Here is a 17,650-nt window from a genome sequence, read left to right on the forward strand (position 1 = left end):
CAGCCTGTTGAGGTTACCATAAAGTTTAAGTTAAATCACGTATAGACCAGAGTGACTTCCCCATACCTCAATATGTGAACATTTCTTCCATTGCTTCTCTAAGTGCATTTAAGATTTTGTGTGTGTGTGGTTTGCCTCTGATATTCATTTCTACTTGTGTCTAAATGTCTATTTTTATTTATTCTGCTCAAGTTTCATTATGTTTCTTAAATATAAAGAAGCAAAATTTTAATCAAATTGGAAATTATTTCAAACACTACCTTTTCAAACTTTATCTGTTGTGCATTTCCTCTTTTCTTTCCTTCTGGCATCCTTGGTTATATGCTGGCTCTCTTTCTTCTGCCTTGTTCTTTTCTTTCATTTCCCATCTCTATCAATTTTTGCTGCTTTCTGAGTATCTACCCTAGATTTACCTTCCAGGTTTCTTGTCAGCTATCTCTAACTAGCTGTTTAATCACTTTTCTTTCCTTTTCTAGAAGTTCTATTTGGTTCTATAAAACTTCCCTGGTCTTTCCCTAACAGTGCATTCTTTTCTAGGATTTTAAGGCCTTCAATTGTGTCTTTGATCACTGCAAACATATTTATTTTATATCTTTCAGACTGGAGTTCAATTATCTCAATTTCTTATTGTTCTGTATTCCTGACTTTTGCCACTCATCGTAGATTGCTTCCAAATGAGTTCTGTTTCCTTTTAGGACATCTTTAGTGCGAGTTCTTTTTCTCTGACAATTTGTTCCAAGTGTTTTGGCATTTGCTGTGCCAGGCAGAAGTATCAAAAGCTTAGACCAATTTTTATATTACTTTCTCACCTAAGAAAGACAGCTAAAGGTAAGATAGAACACCTAGAAAGCAGACAGGTTGATATTTTTCCTCCCATCCAAAGCCCAAACTATTACATACAAGCTTTTTTTCATCTATTTCTGCCAGTGGGTAGATTTTTTTTTCTAATTCATCTTTATACATTTTCACCATAGAAAGCTACAGAGAAACTTTATAAGCTACTTATTGTTGGTTAGGTTGTAAACGATAGCAGCGGGCTACAACTCCTGCCACAACAAATAGAAAAAATGGAAACAAAACAAATATCTCATTTTAAGACACTGAAAGGATGTAGAAACAAAGTCTAGATGAGTTTAATTCCAGAGAAGGAAAAGTCCTTCCAGGCAGTCGTTTCTCTCCTGTTATGACCAAATAAAGGGCAAGGTTTCTCTGAGGGAAAACACTGACTTCAATATCTATGGCCCTTTTATAGGCACACCCAGGTCACCCCCTCTGCCAAGGACGAGCCAGGCATCCTAAGGAGTTGCTCTCTCATCCACAGGATGGGTGCTAACACCACTTCATAGAGCCATGGTGCTGATTAAAACAGAATGCTCTTTAAAAAAAGTCTTATAGATAATTAAAAATTGTAAAGTGCGAAGCACATAAAATGTGAAGTACAATCAAAGGAAAAATAGACAATAGAAGCAGACACACAGATGATTCAGGTAAATAGAAAGACACAATAACCCTTAATGGGTACATACCTAATAACATAGCTGCAAAATACAGAAAGAAAATTGACTCAAAATAAAGAAATAAAGGGAAATACAGGCAAATCCATAATTGCCCCTATATATTAACACATCTCCTTCAGGAAATGATAGAGCAAGTAGACAAGGACATATAAAATATTCAAATACTGTCAACCAATTTGATCTAATAGATATTCATAAAATACTACGCTCAACTACTATAGATCACACTTTCTTCTCAAGTACACTTAAACATTTACAAAATACCATGTACTGGAACATAAAGTAAGCCTCAACACATTCCAAAAATTGAAACCACACAACAATGTTCACTAGCCACAGCAGTATTAAACCAGAAATAAATAACAGAGAGTTAACTAAAGAATTGAGGGAAGAAGTCATAATGGAAATTGGAAAATATTTTCAACTAAACAATAATAAATAATAATGTATCAAAATTTGTGGGCTGGGCTTCCCTGGTGGCGCAGAGGTTGAGAGTCCGCCTGCCGATGCAGAGGACACGGGTTCGTGCCCCGGTCCGGGAAGATACCACATGCCGCGGAGCGGCTGGGCCCGTGAGCCATGGCCACTGAGCCTGCGCATCCGGAGCCTGTGCTCCGCAACGGGAGAGGCCACAACAGTGAGAGGCCTGCGTACCGCAAAAAAAAAAAAAAAAAAAAAAAATTTGTGGGCTGCAGCTAAAGCAGTGTGTAGAGGGAAACTGACAGTTTAAATGCTCATTAGGAAAAAAAGATTTTAAATTAAGATCTAAGTTTCCATTTCAAAAAGCCAAAAAAAATTAGCAGTTTCATCCAAGAAATTAGAAAGAATCGAATAAAGATAACAAAAAATCAATGAAATAGGCCTGCCGAAGATGGCGGAAGAGTAAGGCACGGAGATCACCTTCCTCCCCACAGATACATCAGAAATACATCTACATGTGGAACAGCTCCTACAGAACACCCACTGAACGCTGGCAGAAGACCTCAGACCTCCCAAAAGGCAAGAAACTCCCCACGTACCTGGGTAGGGCAAAAGAAAAAAGAATAAACAGAGAAAAAAGAATAGGGACGGGACCTGCACCAGTGGGAGGGAGCTGTCAAGGAGGAAAGGTTTCCACACACTAGGAAGCCCCTTCACGGGCCGAGACTGCGGGTGGCACAGGGGGGAAGCTTCGGAGCCGCGGAGGAGAGCACAGCAACGGGGGTACGGCGGGCAAAGCAGAGAGATTCCCACACAGAGGATCCGTGCCGACCAGCACTCAACAGCCTGAGAGGCTTGTCTGCTCACCCGCCAGGATGGGCAGGGGCTGGGAGCTGAGGCTCGGGCTTCGGTCGGATCGCAGGGAGAGGACTGGCGGCGTGACACAGCCTGAAGGGGTTAGTGTGCCACGCCTAGCCAGGAGGGAGTACGGAGAAAAGTCTGGAGCTGCTGAAGAGGCAAGAGACTGTTTCTTCCCTCTTTGTTTCCTGGTGCTGGAGGAGAGGGGATTAAGAGCGCTGCTTAAAGGAGCTCTAGAGACGGGAGTGAGCCGCGGCTAACAGCACGGACCCCAGAGACGGGCATGAGACACTAAGGCTGCTGCTGCCGCCACCAAGAAGCCTGTGTGCGAGTACAGGTTACTATCCACACCTCCCCTCCGGGGAGCGTGTGCAGCCCGCCACTGCCAGGGTCCCGGGATCCAGGGACAACTTCCCTGGAAGAACGCACAGCGTGCCACAGGCTAGTGCAACGTCCCGCTGGCCTCTGCCGCCGCAGGCCCGCCCTGCACTCCAAGTCCCTCCCTCCCTCCGGCCTGAGTGAGCCAGAGCCCCTGAATCAGCAGCTCCTTTAACCCCATCCTGTCTGAGCGAACAGACGCCCTCCAGCGACCTACACGCAGAGGCGGGGCCAAATCCAAAGCTGAGCCCCAGGAGCTGTGCGAGCAAAGAAAAGAAAGGGAAATCTCTCCCAGCAGCCTCAGGAGCAGTGGATTAAAGCTCCACAATCAACTTGATGTACCCTGCATCCGTGGAATACCTGAATAGTCAACGAATCATCCCAAATTGAGGAGGTGGACTTTGAAAGCAAGATTTATTATTTTTTCCACTTTTCCTCTTTTTTTGAGTGTGTATGTGTATGATTCTGTGTGAGATTTTGTCTATATACCTTTGCTTTCACCATTTGTCCTAGGGTTCTGTCTGTCCGTTCTTTTTTTCTACTTTAAAAAAATTTTTTTCTTAATAATTATTTTTTATTTTACTAAGTTTATTTTATTTTATCCTCTTTCTTTCCTTCTTTCTACTTTTTCTCCCTTTTATTCTGAGCCATGTGGATGAAAGGCTCTTGGTGCTGCAGTCAGGAGTCAGTGCTGTGCCTCTGACGTGGGAAAGCCAACATCAGGACACTGGTCCACAAGACACCTCCCAGCTCCACATAATATCAAATGGCGAAAATCTCCCAGAGATCTCCATCTCAACACCAACACCCAGCTTCACTCAATGACCAGCAAGCTACAGTGCTGGACATCCTATGCCAAACAACTAGCAAGACAGGAACACAACCCCACCCATTAGCAGAGAGGCTGCCTAAAATCATAATAAGTCCACAGACACCCCAAAACACACCACCAGACGTGGACCTGCCCACCAGAAAGACAAGATCCAGCCTCATCCACCAGAACACAGGCACTAGTCCCCTCCACCAGGAAACCAACACAACCCACTGAACCAACTTTAGCCACTGGAGACAGACACCAAAAACAATGGGAACTACGAACCTGCAGCCTGCAAAAAGCAGACCCCAAACACAGTAAGATAAGCAAAATGAGAAGACAGAAAAACACACAGCAGATGAAGGAGCAAGATAAAAACCCACCAGATCTAACAAATGAAGAGGAAATAGGCAGTCTACCTGAAAAAGAATTCAGAATAATGATAGTAAAGATGATCCAAAATCTTGGAAATAGAATAGACAAAATGCAAGAAACATTTAACAAGGATCTAGAAGAACTAAAGATGAAACAAGCAATGATGAACAACACAATAAATGAAATTAAAAATACTCTAGATGGGATCAATAGCAGAATAACTGAGGCAGAAGAATGGATAAGTGACCTGGAAGATAAACTAGTGGAAATAACTACTGCAGAGCAAAATAAAGAAAAAAGATGAAAAGAACTGAGGACAGACTCAGAGACCTCTGGGACAACATTAAACGCACCAACATTTGAATTATAGGGGTTCCAGAAGAAGAGAACAAGAAAGGGATGGAGAAAATATTTGAAGAGATTATAGTTGAAAACTTCCCTAATATGGGAAAGGAAATAGTTAATCAAGTCCAGGAAGCACAGAGAGTCCCATACAGGATAAATCCAAGGAGAAATATGTCAAGACACATATTAATCAAACTGTCAAAAATTAAATACAAAGAAAACATATTAAAAGCAGCAAGGGAAAAACAACAAATAACACACAAGGGAATACCCATAAGGTTAACGGCTGATCTTTCAGCAGAAACTCTGCAAGCCAGAAGGGACTGGCAGGACATATTTAAAATGATGAAGGAGAAAAACCTACAACCAAGGTTACTGGAATGAGATCCAGCAAGGATCTCATTCAGATTTGATGGAGAAATTAAAACCTTTACAGACAAGCAAAAGCTGAGAGAGTTCAGCACCACCAAACCAGCTTTACAACAAATGCTAAAGGAACTTCTCTAGGCAGAAACACAAGAGAAGGAAAAGATCTACAATAACGAACCCAAAACAATTAAGAAAATGGGAATAGGAACATATATATCGATAATTACCTTAAATGTAAATGGATTAAATGCTCCCACCAAAAGACACAGACTGGCTGAATGGATACAAAAACAAGACCCATATATATGCTGTCTACAAGAGACCCACTTCAGACCTAGAGACACATACAGACTGAAAGTAAGGGGATGGAAACAGATATTCCATGCAAATGGAAACCAAAAGAAAGCTGTAGTAGCAATTCCCATATCAGACAAAATAGACTTTAAAATACAGACTATTACAAGAGACAAAGAAGGACACTACATAATGATCAAGAGATTGATCCCAGAAGAAGATATAACAATTGTAAATATTTATGCACCCAACATAGGAGCACCTCAATACATAAGGCAAATACTAACAGCCATAAAAGGGGAAATTGACAGTAACACATTCATAGTAGGAGACTTTAACACCCCACTTTCACCAATGGACAGATCATCCAAAGTGAAAATAAATAAGGAAACACAAGCTTTAAATGATACATTAAACAAGATGGACTTAATTGATATTTATAGGACATTCCATCCAAAAACAACAGAATACACATTTTTCTCAAGTGTTCATGGAACATTCTCCAGGATAGATCATATCTTGGGTCACAAGCCTTGGTAAATTTAAGAAAATTGAAATTGTTTCAAGTATCTTTTCTGACCACAACGCTATTAGACTAGGTATCAATTACAGGAAAAGATCTGTAAAAAATACAAACACATGGAGGCTAAACAATACATACTTAATAACGAAGTGATCACTGAAGAAATCAAAGAGGAAATCAAAAAATACCTAGAAACAAATGACAATGGAGACACAATGACCCAAAACCTATGGGATGCAGCAAAAGCAGTTCTAAGAGGGAAGTTTATAGCAATACAATCCTACCTTAAGAAATAGGAAACATCTCAAATAAACAACCTAATCTTGAACCTAAAGCAATTAGAGAAAGAAGAACAAAAGAACCCCAAAGTTAGCAGAAGGAAAGAAATCATAAAGATCAGATCAGAAATAAATGAAAAAGAAATGAAGGAAACAATAGCATAGATCAATAAAAGTAAAAGCTGGTTCTTTTAGAAGATAAACAAAATTGATAAACCATTAGCCAGACTGATCAAGAAAAAAAGGGAGAAGACTCAAATCAATAGAATTAGAAATGAAAAAGGAGAAGTAACAACTGACACTGCAGAAATACAAAAGATCATGAGAGATTACTACAAGCAACTCTATGCCAATAAAATGGACAATCTGGAAGAAATGGACAAATTCTTAGAAATGCACAACCTGCCAAGACTGAATCAGGAAGAAATAGAAAATATGAACAGATCAATCACAAGCACTGAAATTGAAACTGTGATTAAAAATCTTCCAACAGACAAAAGCCCAGGACCAGATGGCTTCACAGGAGAATTCTATCAAACATTTAGAGAAGAGCTAACACCTATCCTTCGCAAACTCTTCCAAAATATAGGAGAGGGAGGAATACTCCTAAACTCATTCTACAAGGCCACCATCACCCTGATACCAAAACCAGACAAGGATGTCACAAAGAAAGAAATCTACAGGCCAATATCACTGATAAACATAGATGCAAAAATCCTCAATAAAATACTAGCAAACAGAATCCAACAGCACATTAAAAGGATCATACATCATGATCAAGTGAGGTTTATCCCAGGAATGCAAGGATTCTTCAATATACGCAAATCAATCAATGTGATAAACCATATTAACAAATTGAAGGAGAAAAACCATATGATCATCTCAATAGATGCAGAGAAAGCTTTCGACAAAATTCAACACCCATTTATGATAAAATCCCTGCAGAAAGTACGTATAGAGGGAACTTTCCTGAACATAATAAAGGCCATATATGACAAACCCACAGCCGACATTGTTCTCAGTGGTGAAAAACTGAAACTATTTCCACTAAGATCAGGTACAAGACAAGGTTGCCCACTCTCACCACTCTTATTCAACATAGTTTTGGAAGTTTTAGCCACAGCAATCAGAGAAAAAAAGGAAATAAAAGGAATCCAAATCGGAAAAGAAGAAGTAAAGCTGTCACTGTTTGTAGATGACATGATACTATACATAGAGACTCCTAAAGATGCTACCAGAAATCTACTAGAGCTAATCAATGAATTTGGTAAAGTAGCAGGATACAAAATTAATGCACAGAAATCTCTGGCATTCCTATACACTAATGATGAAAAATCTGAAAGTGAAATTAAGAAAACTCTCCCATTTACCATTGCAACAAAAAGAATAAAATATCTAGGAGTAAACCTACCTCAGGAGACAAACGACCTGTATGCAGAAAATTATAAGACACTAATGAAAGAAATTAAAGATGATACAAATAGATGGAGAGATATACCATGTTCTTGGATTGGAAGAATCAACATTGTGAAAATGACTCTACTACCCAAAGCGATCTACAGATTCAATGCAATCCTTATCAAACTACCACTGGCATTTTTCACAGAACTAGAACAAAAAATTTCACAATTTGTATGGAAACACAAAAGACCCTGAATAGCCAGAGCAATCTTGAGAACGAAAAATGGAGCTGAAGGATTCAGGCTCCCTGACTTCAGACTATACTACAAAGCTACAGTAATCAAGACAGTATGGTACTTGCACAAAAACAGAAATATAGATCAATGGAACAGGACAGAAAGCCCAGAGATAAACCCATACACATATGGTCACCTTACCTTTGATAAAGGAGGCAGGAATGTACAGTGGAGAAAGGACATCCTCTTCAATAAGTGGTGCTGGGAAAACTGGACAGGTACATGTACATGAGATTAGAACCCTCCCTAACACCATACACAAAAATAAGCTCAAAATGGATTAAAGACGTAAATGTAATGCCAGACACTATCAAACTTTTAGAGGAAAACATAGGCAGAACACTCTATGACATAAATCACAGCAAGATCCTTTTTGACCCACCTCCTAGAGAAATGGAAATAAAAACAAAAATAAACAAATGGGACCTAATGAAACTTCAAAGCTTTTGCACAGCAAAGGAAACCATAAATAAGACCAAAAGACAACCCTCAGAATGGGAGAAAATATTTGCAAATGAAGCAACTGACAAAGGATTAATCTCCAAAATTTACAAGCAGCTCATGCAGCTCAATAAGAAAAAAAACAAACAACCCAATCCAACAATGGGCAGAAGACCTAAATAGACATTTCTCCAAAGAAGATATACAGATTGCCAACAAACACATGACAGAATGCTCAACATCATTAATCATTAGAGAAATGCAAATCAAAACTACAATGAGATATCATCTCACACCAGTCAGAATGGCCATCACCAAAAAATCTAGAAACAATAAATGCTGGAGAGGGTGTGGAGAAAAGGGAACACTCTTGTACTGCTGGTGGGAATGTGAATTGGTACAACCACTATGGAGAACAATATGGAGGGTCCTTTAAAAACTACAAATAGAACTACCATATGACCCAGCAACCCCACTACTGGGCATATACCCTGAGAAAACCATAATTCAAAAAGAGTCATGTACCAAAATGTTCATTGCAGCTCTATTTACAATAGCCAGGAGATGGAAGCCACCTAAGTGTCCATCATCGGATGAATGGATAAAGATGTGGCACATATATACAATGGAATATTACTCAGCCATAAAAAGAAACGAAATTGAGTTATTCGTAGTGAGGTGGATGGACCTAGAATCTGTCATACAGAGTGAAGTAAGTCAGAAAGAGAAAGACAAATACTGTATGCTAACACATATATATGGAATCTAAGAAAAAAAAAAGTCATGAAGAACCTAGGGGTAAGACGGGAATAAAGACACAGACCTACTAGAGAATGGACTTGAGGATTTGGGAAGGGGGAAGGGTAAGCTGTGACAAAGTGATAGAGTGGCATGGACATATATACACTACCAAACGTAAAATAGATAGCTAGTGGGAAGCAGCTGCATAGCACAGGGAGATCAGCTCGGTGCTTTGTGACCTTCTAGAGGGGTGGGATAGGGAGGGTGGTAGGGAGGGAGATGCAAGAGGGAAGAGATATGGGAACATATGTATATGTATAACTGATTCAGTTTGTTATAAAGCAGAAACTAACACACCATTGTAAAGTAATTATACTCCAATAAAGATGTAAAAAAAACAACCAATGAAATAGAAGACAAACATAAAATAGGGAAAATCAACAAACCCAACAGTTCATTCTTTGAAAACATTACTAAAATTGATAAAACTCTAACAAGACTGGTAAAGAAAGAAAATACAAATTATCAGTATTAGAAAAGAAAAAGAGGACATCACTATAGATCCCTATTGAAGTTAAAAAGGATACAAGATTATTATAAATAATTATAATTAGTAAATATAATTATTCTGAATAACTATACAACTTAGAAGATATGGACAAATTTATTTCCTAAACTGATACAAAAATAAACATAACTCTCAATCCCAAGGAAAACTCCAGGCCCAGATGGTGTCACTGGTAAATTCTGTTAACATTTAATGAAAAAATAAACCATTCCTATACAAATTCTTTTAGAGAAAATAGGAAGAGGGAACAATTCCCAACTTGTTTTATGAACTAACAGGACACTGGTACTAAAACTTGACAAGGACATTACAAGAAAAGAAATTTGTGGACTAGTATCCCTCATGAGAAAAGACGTCAAAGAAATCCTTTTCAAAATATTAACAAATCAAACCCAATTAAATATAAAGGTATGCCAAATTGTAACCAAGCAAGATTTATCCCAGGTATGTGAAGTTGCTATATTTTTCATAAATCAGTGACATTAATTACATTAAGAGAATACAGTTGACCTTCGAACATGGGTTTGAACTGCAAGTGTCCACTTATACTCAGATATTTTTCAACAGCAAACACTACAGTACTACACAATCTGCGATTGGTTGAATCCTGTGATATGGAGGAACAGCAGATACAGAGGAACACTGGATACAGATGGGTTGACTATAAATTATACGTGGATTTTCAACCTCACAGAGGGTTGGCATCCCTAGTCCCCCGTGTTGTTCAAGGGTCAACTTTAAATGGAAAAAACATATGATTATCTCAATCAGTGCTTAAAATTTATATAATATTCAGCACCTTTCATGACTTAAAAAATTATAATAAAACTTGAAATAAAAGGAACTTTTTCAACCTAACAAAAGGTGTTTATGTAAAACCTACTATTAACATCACGTTTAATGATGAAAGACTGAATCCTTTGCCCTTAAAATCAGGAATGAGGCAAGAATGTCTGGCAACAAGACAAAGATGTTTCCTCTCACCACTTCTATTCAACATACTGGAGGCTTCACCCAGTGCATAAGCAATAAAAATAAATAAGAGTATCCAGATGAGAAAGAAAGAAGTAAAACTCTCCTCATTCACAGATAACAGAAACAGAAAATTCTAAGGTAGCTACAAACTCTTGGAATAACTAAGTTTTGCAAGATCAAAAGTTTTTATTTTACCTTCGCTTAATCCTTTTTAGATGCTCTTCACTTCTTTATGTAGATCCAGGTTTTTGACTTACATTGTTTTCCTTCTTTTTAAAGAATTTCTTTAACATTTCTTGCCAGGTAGGTCTACTGGTGGCAAATTCTCTCCATTTTTGTTTGTCCCAGAAAGTCTTTATTTCCCCTTACTCTTGAACAATAAGTCTATGAATCATTTGAATGAAATTTTGTGTATGGTATTAGGTAAAGGTCAAGAGTATATTTTTTCCTATGTGGATGGCCAATTGCTCCAGCACCAGTTACTGAAAAGACCTTTTTCTTCACTGTATTGCAAGCAGCCTTCATCATAAATCAAGTAACCGATATATGTTGGTCTATTTATGGAATAATTTTTATTACATAACTCTATGTATCCTTACACCAATACTACACTATCTTAATTACTATAGCTTTATATTAAGTCTTGAAATATGATCACTTAAATCCTCTACCTTTTTTCTTCTTTGATTTTATCTTGGACTATTTTAGATCCTTTGTTTTCCATATACATTTTAGATTCATCTTGTCAGTTTCCACAAAATTCTTGCTGGGATTTCAATTGTAGTTATGTTGAATAATTGGATCAATAAAGGAGGAATTAACATCTTAACAACACTGAATCTTCAAAAACAGGAACATGATCTATCTCTCCACTTATCATGTCATATTTATTTATCTCAAGCTCACATGGAACATTCACTAAAATAAACTGCATTCTGGGCCATAAAACACTCCTTAACAAATTTTTAAAAATAAGAATTATATAATGTCTGCTCTCAGATCACAATGGAATTAAGCTAGCAGTCAATAACAGAAAGAGAACTGGAAAATTTCAAAATACATGGATATTAAACAACACACTTCTAAATAATACATGGGTCAAACATGAAATCTCAAGGGAAGTTTAAAAATATTTTGAACGAAACGAAAATGAAAACACAACTTATCAAAATTTGTGGGAAGCAGCAAAAGCAGTATTTAGAAGGAAATTTATAGCATTGAATGCATATATTAGAAAAAAAGAAAGATCTAAAATCAATAATCAGGACTTCCCTGGTGATGCAGTGGTTAAGAATCTGCCTGCCAATGCAGGGGACATGGGTTCGGGCCCTGGTCTGGGAAGATCCCACATGCCGTGGAGCAACTAAACCCATGCGCCACAACTACTGAGCTTGCACTCTAGAGCCAGCGAGCCACAGCTACTGAAGCCTGCGCACTTACAGCCCATGTTCTGCAACAAGAGAAGCCACCACAATGAGAAGCCCACACACCGCAACGAAGAGTAGCCCCTGCTCTCGGCAACTAGAGAAAGCCCCCATGCAGCAATGAAGACCCAATGCAGCCAAAAATAAATAAATAAATTTATTAAAAAATTAAATCAATAATCTAAGTTCCAATCTTAGAAAACTAGAAAAAGAAGAGCAAATTAAGCCCAAAGTAAGCAGAAGAAAAGAAATAATAAGAATTAAAGCAGAAATCAATGAAATTGAAAACAGGAAATCAATAGAGAAAATTAACAAAATCGAAAGCTGGTTCTTTGAAAAAATTAATAAAACTGATAAGCCTCTATCCAGGCTAACTAAAAAAAGAAGAAAGAGAACACAAATTACTAATATCAGAAATTAAAGAGGGGACATCACTACAGATCCCATGGACATTAAAAGGATAATAAAGGAGTATATGGGAGTTGTCTATACTTTGCTCATTACTCTATAAATCTAAAACTGCTCTAAAGTCAAGTCTATTAATTAAGAAAACAAAAAACCCTGAGGCATGTCCCATCAGCAGGGTTGAGCACGGAAGGGTGGGGAGAAGATTATTCTTAATGGATGGGGAAGAGGGCATATGGTAACAAAAAGTGCTTGTGCTTGAAAAATATATTGAATGAATAAATATGATCTGCAAATAATGTTACATTCTGAGGTACTGAAGCCTAGGACTTCAACATACAAATTTTTTGTGGGACACAATTCAACCCATAACATGGGATGGAATAGAAGGCATAAGGCAAAACTGGACCTTAGGGCAGGAAAGGCATTGACCTAGAACAGGTGAGAGCAAACAGGCTGAGGGAATGGGAAGCCATGGGCCCCAGGCTCAGTTATAGGGAAATAAAGCCAGAGACCTTCAAGACTCTGGCAGAATGCTGATAAGAGCTAGAGGAGCAAGCCCAGCAGCTGTGCCAAGATTCAGGCAGTCAGATTATAGTCACCTGCTCAGGCCTGATTGGTAGAAAGGAGGTAAAGACAGGTGTGGCCATCAATATAACCACAGGTGCATAAAGTGCGACCCAAAGACGTTTTTTGTGAAGTAGGTATTCAGATAACCTTCTGAGAGCAAAGGGTGATACGGCAAAGTGCCAGGTGATTTGGATGGAGAAGGTTGTGAAGACTCAGTACAGGATGATGGGCTTGGAATTTGACAAAAGCAAATGAAAGGACTGTCAGGTGGCTCAGGCTGTCCCGTGAGTTCAGGTCACAATCCTATAATGAGCCCAATCCTATAATGAGCTCAGTAGCTCTGATAGAAAGTGGGTGATTGAGTCCACACAGGGTTGGGGATTTGCAGGGCCACTGCAAGAGACGAACAGGAATGAGAACTCTGTGTGTGTGTGTGTGTGTGTGTGTGTGTGTGTGTGTGTGTAATAGGAAGTAGAAAAAAAGCACCAATAGGGGCTTCCCTGCTGGTGCAGTGGTTAAGAATCCGCCTGCCAATGCAGGGGACACGGGGTTCGAGCCCTGGTCCGGGAGGATCCCACATGCCGCGGAGAAGCCAAGCCCGTGAGCCATGGCCGCTGAGCCTGCGCTCTAGAGCTCACGTGCCACGACTGCTGAGGCCCGCGTGCCTGGAGCCCGGGCTCCGCAACGGGAGAGGCCACCATGGTGAGAGGCCCGCGCACCACGGCGAGGAGCAGTCCCCGCTCTGCGCAACTGGAGAGGGCCGCGTGCAGCAGTGAAGACCCAACGCGGCCAAAAATAAACAAATAAAATAAATTTATTAAAAAAAAGAAAAAAAAGCACCAATAGAGCATGAATTCAGGCTGGGAAGGAAAAGCAGCAAACCACACATGTCTCAGAAGCATTCACTCCTCACACCCCACGGGCACAGTTTTCCTTTAGGCCACAACAAAACTTTTACAAAGGCTTCTACCTGCTCTCCTGCCTTTCATCTCACCCACCCTTGCCCCCAGCCTAATCCCATCCATTCTCCACCCTGCTGCCAGAATGAACTGAAAGGTCTAATCATGTAACTCCTTTGTTTAAAATTCAGTCGCTGTCTGCTGACTAAATACTGCAGACATAGTGTGCTGTACACCTAGGTCTTCTGTTCAGCAGGGGAAGCCAAATCATGTAGCCAGAGAAGCGGTGGCACCAAATCAGAGACACTTGCAGCTGATGTCAATGCTGCATCTGCTTGCAAATGCTGAACAAAGGTAACTTTTTTCACTGAGCACCACCACCAAAACAGGACCTTGTTGATGCCATTTCCTTAGTCTAAAAGGTTCTCGTTCCCTTTTGGCTCTTCGTTTATTAGGAACTCTCACCATCCTTCAAGATCTAGCTTCCTTCAGGAAGACTTCACTGACCACGCCAGTTAGAAATGACCCCTCCACCCATTTAGCCCTTTTTCTCTTCTTCATTGTGGTTAGTTTTTCAAATGTATGTGAAATTAGCATTTTTGAACATCTGTGTGACAGGTGGTGCGTGGGGTGTTTTCATCTGGAAGAATCTTATTGGATCTCCTTAAGGAAGATTGTATCGTGCCCAATGTACAGATGAGGATAATGCAGAGGTGTTAACGCCTGTTGAGGACCTATTCTGTGTACAAAGCTTTCCATACATAATTTCACTCAACCTGCACAACACCCTGTGCTTCTATTTTAGAGGTGACTGTAAGTTACATAGCTGATTGTAAGTAATGGAGCAGTCAGTCTAATGCAAGTGTGTCTGCTCCAAAGCCCCCAGGTTTTCACTCTGATATGCTGTTCAAGGAGCCTATGATCATGGCCCTGTGGACCCCACCCCATAGTTTACTGTATAAAACCTTATGCATGGTGGAGGCTCAGTAAGTTTGTTCATTCATTCAGTCATTCCACAGATAATTACTGAGCATACACTATGTACCAGGAGGTACAAATGTGCTTCCTAAATTAAGAAATGAATGCGCATGGCATGGCATGGCATGGCAAAGGCTATGGAGAAATATAAAGGGAGTGTGGGAAGTGGGAGGAGGTTCTGTTTCTGGACTCTCCATTATGCTCCACTGTCTCTTCGTCTATCCCTGCTTCCACACCATACTGACATAATTACTACATCTTTGTATTGGTCTTGTTATCTCATGAAGCAAGTCCTCTTTTTTATTTTTGAGAGTACCTTAGCTATCTTTAGCCCTTCCTACTTTCATATAAATTTTAGAATCGGCTTCTTAAGTTCCATAAAAAGCTGGGGTCTGATTGGTACTACATTTATTCCATAATCAGCTTGGGGAGAATTTTCATTTTAACTATATTGAGTCTTTTGATCTGTGAGTTTAGTATATCTCTCCCTTTAAATATGTCTTCTTTAATACCAGTTAACATTTTATTTTCTTTGAAGATTTACATACCTTTTATTAGATTTATTCCTAGACACATAAGTTTATGCCACTGAAAATGTTATCTTTAAAGCATTTATTTTCTGTTTGTTGCTCAGAAATAGAAACGACCAATATTTAGAAACTGATTTTTGTATCCAACCTTACCAAACTCTATTAGTTCTAATATGTTATCTGCAGACTCTCTTGGAGTTTCATATTACCTTCAAATAATAACAGCTCGTTTCTTACTTTGTAGTCTGTAGACCTGTTATTTCTTTCTCCTATTTATTGAGCTAGCTAGGGCCTTCAGGAAAGCACTGACTCCAAAGGTGATTGAATTTTCGTTTCATATTTTGAAGGTAGAGCCAACAGGATCTGCTGACAGATTGTATTTAGCAAGAGAGTAATCAAGGCTGAGTTCAAGGGGTTTGGCCTGAACAACTGGAAAAACGGCATTGTCATTTACTGCAGGCCAAGCCAGAGGTTTGCTGATTATACAGTGCAGGTAATTAAATGAAGAAAGACAAAAACTGATTGATACTTCTTGGCGATGATCTGTCTAACAGGCTTTAGCCTGGTTTTCCACTTTTGAAATAACTCACTCCAGTAAGCATTTCAACATTTACAAATGCTTACAGTAGGGTTTGACTTGTGGCTTCCTGTTCAGCCACTGCCCTCTACAGGGGGCTTGTCTGAATATGAGCTGTGAACTCTAACTAAAATTCAAGCCAGAAAACATGGGATAATTTTTCCCTCCAGCTTCAGTCTTTCCTGTTTCCACTACACACACACACACACCCCACATATTGTTTTGTGACACACACACACACACACACACACACACACACACACACACACACACACACACACACACACACACACACACACACACACACACACACCCATATTGTTTTGTGATCCTTCCCCAGATCAGGTAACTACAAGAGAACCTCCCACTCAGGAAACTTGATCCCTGCAATGAACTTCCAGGTAGCTTGTCTGGAAAGATGTTCTAGAAAGTCCAGCAGCATTTCTATGGGGTTAACTTAAGAACAGTGAAGAGACAATGAAGAGGTGACCCCTGCAGATGAAACCCTAGGTCATACAGAGAGACCTCATTGTCCCAGCTGGAAGGCCAATTTGACTAACCTTTATCACGTGTTTCTCAAGTCACTGGTAAAGGCTGAAGTGTCCTTGAACAAAGAACCAAAACTCTTAAGAAGCTGGCACATTTAACATTCCAAAGGACTGTTCAAGCCACAATAACCTTCCTACCCAGTTCCCTGTGGCTCATTCAACACAAATGTAGGGTATCACACTGGGGTAAGGGCGGCCACTCCCCTCTCCTACCCCTCACCTGCCACCCAACCTCAAGAACCTAAGCTCCAGAAGGGCAGGGACATTGTCCTGTAAGCCTCTCTGTCCTTGGTGTGCAAAACGATGCCTGTCATATAAGAGGCATACAATATTTTAAGCACTGACATTTTCAAGGCTTTAAAAAAATTACCTAAAAGAGTTAAATTTACATTTGTCCTAACTGAAAATCAATGTTGTTTAAAATTGATGAGTCAATAAAAATAGCAGTCACTACACGGAGTAAATATCAGAAACGGCAGATGGTGTTAAAAACTTTGCCTCTAAGAAGTGGAACTCTAGTAGGGAGAGGACTGCAGTTTTTAAAATAGAATTTTTACCACTTTCATTTTTGTACGTGCAATTGTCTTGACTTTCTACTTTACGCGTTTAAATTATACACATTCCTAACATCCTAATACAACTATTCATTTTCTTGTATGTCCCGCCTTCTTCATCCATATATTCACACATTCATATTAATATAGTTGTTCGCAATCATAGCTATATATTTTAGTCTTTTTTTTCGCTTAACCTACAGTTCCAGTTATCATAAGCAGTTTTCCGTGTTTCGACCGTCTTCATAATTATGTTAATGGATTCATGATACTCCAATGTTATTGTACCATAATTTAGCTAGATACCTTAACGTGGAACATTCTGGATTGTTTCCACTTTTCCAATGAAAACAGTGCTGCAGTGAAGACTTGCAGACGTAGTCTTCTTCGTTCCGCTGCTTTAAATCATACTGTTGAGTCGTATTTCTGGGGTTCCATATAGGAACCCCGACTCAGACTAGTGATAGAGCGACCAACAAGCTCCGGCAAGACCCAGACCAAGAATTCCGCGCGGCGGGGCGGTGCCTCCTCCCGGGAGGCGTGTCCTGGGCGGGGCCGAGCGCGACCCAGCC

At 39.6% G+C, this 17,650-nt stretch overlaps 1 long non-coding RNA gene across 3 annotated transcripts in view; it reads right to left on the reverse strand.

Moving 5' to 3' along the window:
- The window catches only part of LOC137223171 (uncharacterized), a 133,444-nt gene extending 115,840 nt beyond the window's left edge, over window positions 1-17,604 (reverse strand). For all 3 annotated transcript variants that reach the window (XR_010942744.1, XR_010942746.1, XR_010942745.1), the window contains exon 1: window positions 17,385-17,604. This is a non-coding gene — a long non-coding RNA (uncharacterized lncRNA). The remainder of the gene's footprint in view (window positions 1-17,384) is intronic.
- Window positions 17,605-17,650: the final 46 nt, after the last annotated feature.

This window comes from Pseudorca crassidens, chromosome 4, assembly GCF_039906515.1.
Source record: "Pseudorca crassidens isolate mPseCra1 chromosome 4, mPseCra1.hap1, whole genome shotgun sequence".
NCBI lineage: Eukaryota > Metazoa > Chordata > Mammalia > Artiodactyla > Delphinidae > Pseudorca > Pseudorca crassidens.